Raw genomic sequence first — 12,839 nt, forward strand, 5'->3', positions numbered from 1 at the left:
CATATCCACTCAACGGCCTGTAGCCGGAGTACCAAACTGTATGGGGCGCAGATCTGCTATTCTATGTTGCGACATAGCCTTATCTACATGGTTTCTACCTAACCTCAATGGAGCATATTAATGGTATGTCAATAGATAAAACAAATGCACAGTAACTGTGTCATAATTTGCATGCTTGTGTCATGAAATTAACGCTTCATCATTTCATAAATTTACTGCTTACCTTGTATGCTAATAGCCCTCTTCACAAGCGGGCCACTTGTGTCATGTTAGTTTTCACACCATTTTGCATGCTTGCCATTTGTGTTTATACATGTATTCATGTTGTCTTTTTTGCTTTAAAATGATTGAAGACATACAAGTTGAGAAAGGAATACAATTGCATAGCATTCATAACTTCATACACCATAGTGTTTACCTCATTTCACAGCATTTGCATGCTTGCATGTTGTTTTGATACATGTTCTAATGTTGTCTTTTTGTTTTAAAATGATTGGAGGCATATAAGTTGAGCAAAGGAATACAATTGCATTGAAAATGAAGTCCAAAAGAGCATCAGAACACAATTCGCGAGAGCGTCATGCAAAGTCGCGAGCGCGAGAAGTGCAAATGAGAGTCAGAGAGTTTCCAGACACAATTCGCGAGCGCGCAAATGAAATTCGCGAGCGCGCGACGTGTTTTCCAGCCTGCGCAGTCTGTACTCCTTTGGTCATATCTCTCAATATATAACTCCGATTTGGGTGATTCAAAAACCCATGTAAAGCTAACACATAGAGGAACAAATAACTCTTCTATGACACTTCCTAATTCCATCATTAAATATGGTCAAAATCAAGGTGAAGTTACTGGTAAATTTCCAGCAAAACCTGTTTAGCATGAACTCAATCTCTACTTCATTTATTCATTTCATCTCATGCTTTTTCACCATTTTCAGTCTTCTCACTCAACATTAAGCAACATATCATCTCATTTTCAACACATCACACAAATTATCATGTAAGGAAATGAATTAAACTAAAGGAGATAGCACACATTCACTCAACAAGCTTGGAATCTTCTTCTTAGCTTCCTTCTACCTTGAGATCACCTCTCCTATACATAAGAATTCTTATGAATCATCTAAAAATATCACCAAATGATTCAAGTATGAAATTCAAGAAGGTTTACTTACTTGGATATAATAGAAGTTGAATTAATGCTTGAATCCCATTAAAATCTTCACTACCATTAAAAGTGATGGCGAAAGGAAAGTGGAAGAGGAAAGTAGAGGAAGAAGATGAAGATAAGGATGAAGAAATGAAAATGAAATGGAACTCACGGGTAGTCTCTAGAATATCATTGATTTTTTATGTGAAAATTACCAAATGGTACCTCAAGTGTCAAAATGGTACAACTTAATACCTCAACTTTATATTTTAGTGCAAGCAAGTCCTAATCCTTATACTTTGATCTTTTGTTTCCTTCACGTAAGTCCACTTCTTCTCCTTATTTCATTCTAGCCCACTCTAGACTCTAATGGCTCGAACCGGGTTTTAGATCAGCCCGACTCGACTCTAAGCATCAACTCGATTCAATAGAAAATGGGACGTTACATTTGCCCCCAGTCCGGAATGTTGTCCTGAGACCAAAAATATTATCTTTTAAGATAACCTTGAAAATTTTATTTTCATTTCATTTTTTTTTTGTCTCAAATTTTCAGGTATACTTTTCCTGATGTAGTGTTTGAAAGAAAACTTACCTGAGGGTAATTGACGATTTTGATAAATCTGCCCCCTGTGTGGCGGGTAGATGGAATTGTTGAAGCATATGAGCCGCACATCGACTCCAAATTGATGATTTTTATTAGATTTTGCTTTATCCCTGCACAAAGAAAACAAAGCCACAAAACAAAATGGAGGCATCCCACCCACATGCAAGAGTGGTCCACCTTATTAATGCAGGCATAAATGCCCATACAAGTCATTCCAAAATTTGACAAAAGGCAATAAAATGACAACTAAGTAAAGTCACAGAAACAAAAATGATTTACACATTTTTTTGTTTTTTTTTTTTTTTTTTTTTTGAAAAAGAAGGGATGACCCTTTTATCACCTGCAATGTTCAGAGAGAGATAAGAATATGCAACTTTTCCATGTATGCATGAGCCTATTTAAGGGCTGGAGATTTTTATTCATGGTCTTTTCTCTCTTCTCTTTTTTTTTTTTTATTGATCCTTCCAAGGAAACCACCGAGAAAATAGCCTTTGAACTTTTGATCGCTGTCTAGGAGTATCCAATACCCGGGCAGGATTAATAGCCAAAAATCTTCGAAATGAATGAGCCAATACGGACCATATGGGCAGAGGGAAAAATCTTGTAGTCGATGATCATGCCCCAGAAACAAAAGGGAAGGAAGAATTTGAGAACCAAGCTCTTTATTGCTCTTACTTCTTTCAACATTATGCAGAAGTAAAGAGAAACTATTTTAATGCAATGGTCGTTCATTCTGACTACTCAGTCGCCTATTCTCCTTCAGGTCAGGTTGATGGCATTGAGCAACCGGTCGCAAGTATGTTACGAATGCATGGCATAAATTTCACATTTAAACTAAGCACCATGCCTTAATCTCAAAATTTCTTTTTTTTTTTTTTTTTTAAACTCTAACTTTTGCCTAGGCCGCCCTTTACGGGTTTTCAACCTAGCGAGCTCATTTCTTGCCTAGGTCGCCCTTTACGGGTTTTCAACCTAGCCCTTTTTTTCTTGTTTTTTTTCTTTTTTTTTTTATAATCGAAATCATCATCTCAGATATAGAACTTTTTCACCTGGTCTCGAGTAACGATCCGATTAAAAAGCTTTCCTTCCGGAGTGACTAATTCAGCGGCACCCTCATTCAACAGTTTCTGAATTCTAAGTGATCCAAGCCAGTTTGGTCTGAATTTTCCTCCAGGATGACGTCCGTTTGGAAATGAGAACCATTGTCTGTAACTATGTGATGAGGAGCACCATAGCGATAGAAAATGTTCTACTCGACAAATCTAGCCACCTGTTTGGCAGTCGGCGTATAAAATGGACCTTTTTGGAAGATTCATTTTCTTTTTTATTTTTATTATATGTTTTTTTGGAAAACTCACTTTTTGTTTTTTTTTATTTTTTTAATTTTTTATGGAATAACAACCCATTCTTGCAGCACTGTCGATCATAACATTTATAGAAGGAAGCCATCTTTAGGCGAGGCTTTGTTTAAACTTCTGTAGTCGACATAGGCTCTTAATTTTCCATCCTTCTTAAGCACAGAGGGTATGTTTGCTAACCACTCAGGGTAGTGCACTACCTTCAAGAAACCTGCATTTAGTTGCTTCGGAACCTTAGCCTTGATCTTATCTTGCAACTCTGTTCTGACCCGTCTGCTTTACTAGCCTGATATTCGGCTTGATGGGGATGAAATGCTCTGCAATTGGCTTGTTGATCCCTGGCATATCAGCATAATTCCAGGCAAAGACTTCTGGATTCTTCTTGAGACATTCTTGGATATCTTTTCTGAGCTTAAATTCTGATCCGATTTTGATTATTTTGAGATCTTCGGTGGTGCTTAGGTTAAATGCAAAATGATGCAATACATTTATGCCAAATATGCGTGTGGTATAATCAACGCCATGAACATAACAATCAGGAGAAGTAAGACAACAAGTAATCAAAATTCACTCCCATTGATTAAAATAGTAAATGAAATCCATCCAGATTGTTCCCAAAGCAATATTCAGAAAAATAAAACAAAACAGGGTTAAGAGCTTGTTCAATATAGCTACTTCGTCGGCACCGGGAGCATCCTCTGTCTTTGGAGCAGCTTTTTCTTTCACCTTTGTGCGCTTTGACATTTTCAGCATCTTCCTCTCAGCTTCCTCTGCATCTTCCGTTTCAGTCATCCCGAACGCTTAGCACACATCCTCTCTTCCAACCCCGCCTCTGCCAATATCAGCTCTTCAGGCAAATTGCTTCCAACTGCATTAATTGATCCACCTGTTAAAGACTCATGAGGTGGATAGTTATATTGATACCGCGGCAGAGGATTATTCCATGTGCTCAGCTTATTACGCTCATTAGGCTTAGTGATCTTCCCACTATCTATCAATTCTTGTATAGCGGCCCTGAGCTGGAAGCAATTATCAGTAGAATGGCCTTTGCACTGATGGTATTCACAGTTTTGATCAATAAACCTACCCCGAATAGGTTTAGACGGATTAATTGGTAGCTTAGACAGTACGCCATTCCTGATGCAGGATCTCATGACTGTGCTTAAGGGCTTGCCCAAATCAGTGAATTCCCTTCTCACTTTCTCGTTAACAGCTCCAATTGTATTACTACTCCCCGGCTGGTTTGTAGCTGCATTTCCAGCATTCCTGTCACCATAAGAAGTCCGGTAGTTACCAAACCCTCTATTCTTCTTCTTTTCCTCCTTGTACAACTCCTCTATATTCAAGCCAGCGCTTTGAACTAAAGAAAAATCAGTGAGTGGTTGGGTTAACATCCTCTCCTTAAAGAAGGGCAACAGGCTCCTACTGAAGATTCTGATTAACTCTTTATCCTTCGGCCTTGTCTGAACCTTGTACAGCTTTGTTCTCCATCTCCTATAGTAGTCAGAAAAGCTTTCATCCTTACCTTGTCTTAAACCCTCTAAATCACGCAAACCAAACTCGTCACTCTCATCGGTCTTGAAATGCTTGAGAAAAACAGTCTGTAATTTGATCCAATTCTTCTGAATCTCCTCATCTAGACCATCATACCACCTCCGATAGTCCTTATGTAATGTTTGCGGGAATGCTCGCAAAACATCTTCCTCATTGTACCGGTTCATCTGAGAGACTCGGAGAAATTCAGACAGGTGAGAACGGGGATCATTGTCTCCTTCGAATATAGTATGCTTGAATGTTTTGAATGAGGTGGAGCTGGTCGGGTGCAAAACATACTCGGTTATATGAAAATTGGTGACCGAGTCTTTTTCCTTCACTGCAGCCATTTTGTCAAATCTGTCTTTCAGCTCGGCAAGTTGCTTGAGCACATCATTCTCGACAGGGGTAGCGTTTCCCACAGAAGTCTGATTATCTGACACAGGTTCTGGAATTTGCCTCTCTTCAACCGCAGGTTGGCTGTTTGAAGCGGGAGTAGTTTGGTTTTGGGCCCTATCTTGGGCGAGAGCAGCGGCTACAATCTGAGCAATAGTTCTTATCTGAGCTTGAGAGAATCCGGGCTCATCCCCTATATCATCTGCCATTTCTACTGGATCTGAGTCAAAATCTGAATCCGATGAATTCGAATAACTCACTGGACTGACTGGAATAAACTCGGGGATTGGGGACACTCTGACCAAACGTTGACCAGGATGTCGGCGCCAAACTCTCGAAGTGATTTTCTGAGGTGGATCAATTCTGACTAAAAAAAGGACCTGCGTTAAAGGGGGTTCTGTATGTATGCATGAAAAGCATATAGGATGAGGGATGCAATTCTAATGTGCTAATGATCGGTATGGAAATAAGATCTCGATCTCAACGACTGGACCAAAAATTCGGTATGAATAATATGGCAATAACTTATTTTGTATTTAAACATTTTTGGCATTATCTGTCGTCGACCGTTCCTTTTGGATTTTACGGTCGACTATTTTCTCTCAAGTCCCTAATTTTTGCCTTGGAATGAAAGAATTTCCAAGCGGGATATTTCTTATTTATTTATTTTTTTGTGTATTTTTTTGTATCCTTACTTTTTTCCTTAGAACATATGGTCCCGAGCAGGATCTTATTTTGTTTTGTTTACAAATTTTGTAAACTCTTACTCACTTATTTTCAGATAATACGAGAAATGTGGCAACTCCCTTTTCTTTTGGGTATTGATTCACTATAAGTGATTGCATTATATTATTCAAAACGAATTTGAGGTCTAGTCTCAAAATCAAGGTCAAACGTCCATACTGAAAATTAGCCCTTATTAATGTATGGCTGAAAAGAAAAAATGTTACATGGTGCATGGATGTCACATCATATGTACAGTTTATAACATAGAGGGAAACGGGAGTTGGGAAATGCATGCCTTCCAACCTTATTTCTCCCACACACGAATTCCGTTGGTATAAATTCCGACATCTGTTTCCTAGGATTTGGTCTAATCTCGACAACCAACAGGGGCTTTTGAGATTGACGATACAAACTCTCGAAAATGAATGTGGCATAACAACAGCAAACAGAATCGGGTACACCTTAGGGGAAGTGACTAAGGTTTTTCAACTATATGCATTGGCTTCAGTCTTATTGGGCTTAACAAAGTCTGGGTTCCGCAAACAGGATTCAGGCTTTGTTGGGCCTACTCCTTTTGACGCACCTTTAAGGTACTAGGCTTGCGGTTGGTAGTAATGTTAATTCTCGGATGGATGTACCTAAAACGCGAGGTTTAGGCTGGATCCACCGTCAAAGTTAACACCAGTACCGAAGGGTGATATGGGTAGAAAGTGATGAGAAGAGAGAAATGCGGTATGAATGCAAGAACCTAGCAAAAATAAAATAAAGGAAAGCGAATAAACAAACAAGGACGATTAAAATTTTCCGACGGCTTTCTAACCAATTTTATTTTCAATTTTAGAAAACATAAGTTTTAGAGTTAATTCCTAATCACGACCAACTAATTATTAAAAATAATCGGGGACTAGTGGTTGTATTCCCCAGCAGAGTCGCCAATCTGTTTTCGTCGAAAATCCCCCCGAAGGACCCGAAAACATCCTTTTTGTGATTTTTGATGAAATGTGTTTATTTTTGATGCGGTGCCGATAAATCGGTCTTATAAACAATTTTGAGTCGCCACCCATTGTTTAGGCAATGGGACCGTTTTTATAAAAATGACTTCATTTTAAACCCAATTTTGTTTTAAGGCCAAATTATTTTAAAAGACTGGTCAGGCGCACCAATGCGATTCTGGGTAAGGGAATTGGGTACGTCGGCCCGTTGGAAGCCGGCGCCCGGAAAAATTGGCCTCTATTAACCTATGATTTCTAATTTATTTTAATTAGAAAAGCCAAATTATTTATTTACTTAAACCCAACCCAAATAAATCGGACCGAGATCCTATTTGGAAAATTATTTAATCGTCCCAAACAAATCTAATTATCACATAGCAATTATTCAAATTAAAGCAATTAAATCAAAGCAATTAAACCAAATAAATAAAACGACCCGCTCTTGCCTTATGGTTCAAGGCGGGCGACAAACCGAATCAAAAATATAAAATGTAATAAATAAATGACCCGCTCTTGCCTTATGGTTAAAGGCGGGTAACAAACCGGATCCAAAAAATATATATACAGATCGAATCAAAAATTAAATCCATAAACCAATAAAAATTCATACAAATAATAAAATAATAAAATTCATACAAATAAATATATATAATCACATTTTAATATTTTAAACTTAATTAAATTGTGATCGGTTCATAATTGACCATTTTTAAATTTATTGAAGAAATTAAACTTTATTTATGTGTAAAATTTATTATTTTTATTATTATATATTTTTTATTATTTTTGAAAATCGGATGAATAGTGATGGACAGTAATGAATAGTGCGTAAATAGTAATGAATAGTAATGCACAGAATAATGAACAGTAATGTATAGTAATAAACAGTATAATGAATAGTAATGAACAGTGCGTAAATAGTGTGTGAACAGTCTGTGAATAGTGTGTGAATGGTGTCGATTTCTGAAAAATTAAGAACATTACTGTTCATCGATGAACAGATGCGTATTTATATTTTTTTTGTTTTTAGAATTCATTTTTAAATGATTTTTATATTATTTCTTGTTTAAATGTGATTTAAGGACATATAAAATGGCCGAATATGAACAAAATACAATTTAAAGAAGCTTAAATTACTAAAATCACAAAAATATATAAGAAATACAAGAATATAAAAAAATACAAAAATATGTAAAAATACAAAAATATTAAGGAAATTACATGATCCTCAGATTGAAGATTGTGAATGGATCAACTGTCTTTTTAGATCTCCCAGAAGCTTTATTTCCAAGGATTTAAGTGTGTTTTCTTTATATTTATTTTTTGTTATTTTCTCTCTTTTTATATTTTAATTCACCTAAAATTAATATCTAATGGCAATTTCTCTTCAAATTAATTCATAAGAATTTTTAGAGAGAAATGTAACCGCACAATATTATTTTTTAGAGTTTTTAAATTGAAGAAGTGGAGTGTAGAAGTGAAGAAGTGTAGAGTGTGTAGAAGTGTAGAGTGTAGAGTGTAGAGTGTGTAGTAGTAAAATTGTGAGAGAGAGGGGTATTTATAGAGGTTTGGGGGTACTGTAGCAGTGTAGTACAGTACTGTAGCAATGTAGTACAGATTACTGTAGCACGCAGGCCCCACCTCTCTTTTTTTATTATTTTTTTTATTTATTTATTTGTTTATTATTATTTTTTTTTTTGTTTAAATCCTTGGATTAAAAGACTTCTAGATGGCATTGATCCATTCATCCTCGTATCATCATTGGATCAGGCGGGGCATAAAAAACACGCGTCAACACAAATACAAATTTCCGGGTATGCATCTTCTAACCTTTCTTTATTTCAATATTCTGAAAAAATACAAAAAGAAGAATTAGCAAAAATGATTTCTATAGAACATTTAGCTTTTAGTTTTGGTGAAAAAGTAGGTTTTAATAATTATTGTCAAAAAGCTTTAAATCTTTCTACTAAAAAAGTGCCAAGAAATACTGTAAAACGAACTATTATTTCTTTATATAATAAAGGAAAAAAAGAGTTAGAGCTTTTATTTTCTCAAATGAAAATTCGTGTTTCAATTTGTTGTGATATTTTGAGTGATCATTGGCAAATGCATTCTTATATGGGTATTACATGTCATTGGATTAATGATGATTGGAAAATTCAAAAAAGAATTATTGCATTTCGTGTTTTTGATGATTAACATACTGCAAATAATATTTATAGAATAATTGTTTCAATTTTAGATGAATATAAGTTGACAAAAAAATTTTTTCAATTTCATTTGATAATGCTTCTGCTAATACTAAATCAATTATTGAACTTAAAAATATTTGTGAACCAAATATTGGCGGAAAATTTTTTCATATAAGATGTGCATGCCATGTTTTAAATTTATGTGTACAAGTTGGTTTAAAAATTCTTGAATCTTTTATTTCTCCAATTAAAAAAGCTATTTCATATTTGTGGGGACATCCCCAAATGATGAAAAGTTGGGCTAAATTTTGTAAAGAAAATAATAAAAGACCAAAACGTTTTCCAAGGGATGTCCCAACTCGTTAAAATTCAACATATGAATTACTAAACAAGTCTTTTTCTTATGAAGATTATTATGCTTTTTTGTTACTAATAATATTGAAGATATTAATTTATATCCACAAAATTGGGATATTTGTGCAAAAATTTTAGATATTTTAAAAATTTTTAATGATGCTACCTATAAATTTAGTGGGGTTTATTATCGCACATCTCATTTATTTTTACCTATGTATATTAATGTTGTTAGTGCACTCCAAGAATTTGAAAATGATTGTATATTAAAATATTGTATTTTTTCAATAAAAAAATGGTTATCTTATTTTAAAAATATACCACCCCTTTATCTTGTTGCTATTGTATTTGATCCTAGATGTAAAATTGATGTTTTAGGTGATTATTTGACTATTTATTATGAAGTATTAAATCTTGATGTAGAAGATAATGTTAATATAAATGTAGTATTGCATGAAGTTAAACAAAATATTATGCAATTATATAATGAATTTGTTCAATTTTCTAGTTCATCTAGTTCTAATTCTTCTCAATCTAATATTCAACAATTTCCAACACAAAGGGTAAGTGGTGCTCAACAAGTTTTACTACAAAGACAAAAAAGAACAAGGGAATCCAGTTCTTTTTCTGAATTTGATAATTATCTAACCATTTCTTTTGAGTTTGGTGATGATTATGCAGATACTGATTTTCCAATTTTAGATTGGTGGAGTCGTTACGCAAATACTTTTCCAATTCTTTCTTTAATTGCAAAACAAGTTTTAGCAGCTCCGGTCTCCACTGTTGCAGTTAAACAAGCTTTTAGTCAAGGAGGAAACATACTTAATGAAACACGATCTCGTATGACACCCGATTCATTACAAGCACAATCATGCGTGGATGATTAGAGCAAAGCCGAACTAAGAGCACAAGAAAATCCAAAAGAAAATGAAGATTTATATTATTTATACGATGGGTCCTCAACGGGAACATCAACCGGTGGCGCAAATAGCGATTAAGGTAAAAGGGGTGAAATTGGTATAAGGTAAGTAAGAACTACGTAGGCTTTGATTCCTCTAAACCCCAAGAGGATATGTAGGCAACTTAATTTTTTTTTTAAAAAAAAAAAAATTAAGTTCAAGCCCTTTTTTTAAAAAAAATATGTTCAAAATTTTTTAAACAAAAAATAAATTCAATTGAAAAATTTTTTTTAAAAAAATAATTATGTTCAAGTCTTTAAAAAAATAAATTTAATTGAAGTATTTTTTTAATTTTTTAGGTGTATTTTTTAATTTTTTATGTTCAAGTATTTTTTTTTTAAAACCGGTCTTCAAAATTTAAAATTTAAAATTATGCGATTCGCCGAGAAACTGATCGGAACCGTCGGTTTGGTCACCGTACCGGAACCGGAACCGGAACTTTTCGGTTTGGTTTCGGTTCCAGTTTTTTTGGAACCAGAACCGCCGGTTCCGGAACCGTGGCCACCCCTACCAATAGTAATATATAAGATCATGAAAGAATTTTTTTCTTTTGTTGATAAAAAAAATTAGGAGGAGTAATCTTGCAAGCAAGATAATTGACTATATATACATACTATAGAGCTTGTAAACTTGCTATGAGAACAAGATGTTCATGGCGGAAGTCTTCATTAATTTGCATCTCTTCCAGGCTTTCTTCCCCCAACTCAAGCCTTGACAAGTGATCAGCTACAAGGTTCTCGGTTCCCTTCTTGTCTCGAATCTCCAAATCAAATTCCTATAAAAGAAAAACCCAACGAATTAATCTAGGCTTTGCATCTTTTTTGTCTAACAAATATTTAATTGTCGAATGATCAATATAGACTATAGTTTTAGCTCCAATTAAATATGCACTAAATTTATCAAAAGCAAAATCAATAGCTAGAAGCTCCTTTCGATTGTGGCATAGTTTAATTATGCATCATTCAATGTAAGACTTGTATAATAAATGACATTTAATTTCTTTTCTTTCATTTGCCCAAGGACAGCTCCTATGGTATGATCACTAGCATCACACATGAGTTCAAAAGGTAAGCTCCAATCCAATGTTGCAATAATAAGAGCTGAATCAATTCATTCTTCAAACTGTTAAAAGCAACTAAACACTCTTCATTAAAATCAAACGGAACATCTTTAACCAATAAATTACAAATATATTTTGTGATTTTTTAGAAGCCCTTGATAAATCTTCTATAGAAACCTGCATAGCCAAGAAAACTTCTTACCTCCTTCACTGAATTTGGAGGAGGTAGTTTTTCAATTACATCGATTTTGGCTTTGTCTACCTCAATTCCCTTCTTGGAAATTTTATTACCTAAACAATGTCTTCACTAACCATAAAATGGCATTTTTCCTAATTTAGAACAAGGTTGGTATTCTCACATCACTACATCACTAGAGAGAGGTTACGATAGCCTCGCAAAGCGGGCAAATTTTGTTATGTTATTTTCATATAATTTGCATGATTGCATGTTGTTTTTATACATTTTACGTTTGCTCGTGTTGTTTTTGTTTTAAAGTGATTGTAAGAATACAATTTGAGCAAAGGAATGAAAAGGCTTGCTTTTATAGAAAAAGAGGACCAAAAAGTTGACTAAGTATGGAAGAATTCACCTAGGATTCAGAAGATTCAGAAGGCATCAAAACATCAGTCGCGAGCACGACATTCAGCTGCGCGAGCGCGAGAAGCTCTCCAAAGAGTCAGAGAGTTTACAGGTAAAGATCGCGAGCGCGAGAAGCACTCAAGAGAGGCAGAGAGTTATAAAGCACAAGTCGCGAGCGCAACCTTGAACCTCACGAGCGCGACCTTGAACCTCGCGAGCACGAGTCGTGTTTCCAGGAGATGTAAATTGTTGCCCTTTCATCAGAAAATCATGTCTTCCCATGCATAGGTTGGGACTCTTCCTAAGAGAAGTCACTTGAAGCACCTCTTGGCCAACCAATCACCATCATAACCAACATCATTCTCCTCTTCTATAAATAGCAATCCAAGTGAAGGAAGAAAACATCTAGATCCAGAATTAGATTGAGATTCAGATATTAAGTGTAAAGAGAGAAGAAACACTAGTAATAGGAAAGTGTGATTGTAGTATTTAGAAGTAAGTTGACGAGAGTCACTTATTATTGTTTGTGCCAAGAACATCAAGAAGTTCCTCGAGGTGTGCGCCCTCCGGAGGCTTGAGTTTGATTACTTCTTTCTCTTGTTTTTTTAAGACTTATTGTATGTTGTTCTTCATTACTTTCCTATACAAAGCAACAATATCAATTGGTTTCATTCAATAAAAGTTCTTTAACTTATCTTTTGATCTTTGTTTAATCAAGTTTACTAAATTATATTCTCAGAAAGAAATAGTTTAGTAAAGATCAAAGAGATAAAGTTCACTTAGTTGAATTTACATATGCATGTTTCACTTGTTTTGTCAAAATTAAATCTGTCTTATTGAAATAATCAAAGAATAAGCACTAGGTTTAATATTTAACAAGATAAGATATTTATTATAAGTAGAAATACATATAATAGATAGAATAATTCTATACCGAGA

Source organism: Jatropha curcas, chromosome 4 (genome assembly GCF_041381405.1).
Source record: "Jatropha curcas cultivar XTBG-Jc1 chromosome 4, XTBG_Jcur_1.0, whole genome shotgun sequence".
Taxonomy (NCBI): Eukaryota; Viridiplantae; Streptophyta; class Magnoliopsida; order Malpighiales; family Euphorbiaceae; genus Jatropha; species Jatropha curcas.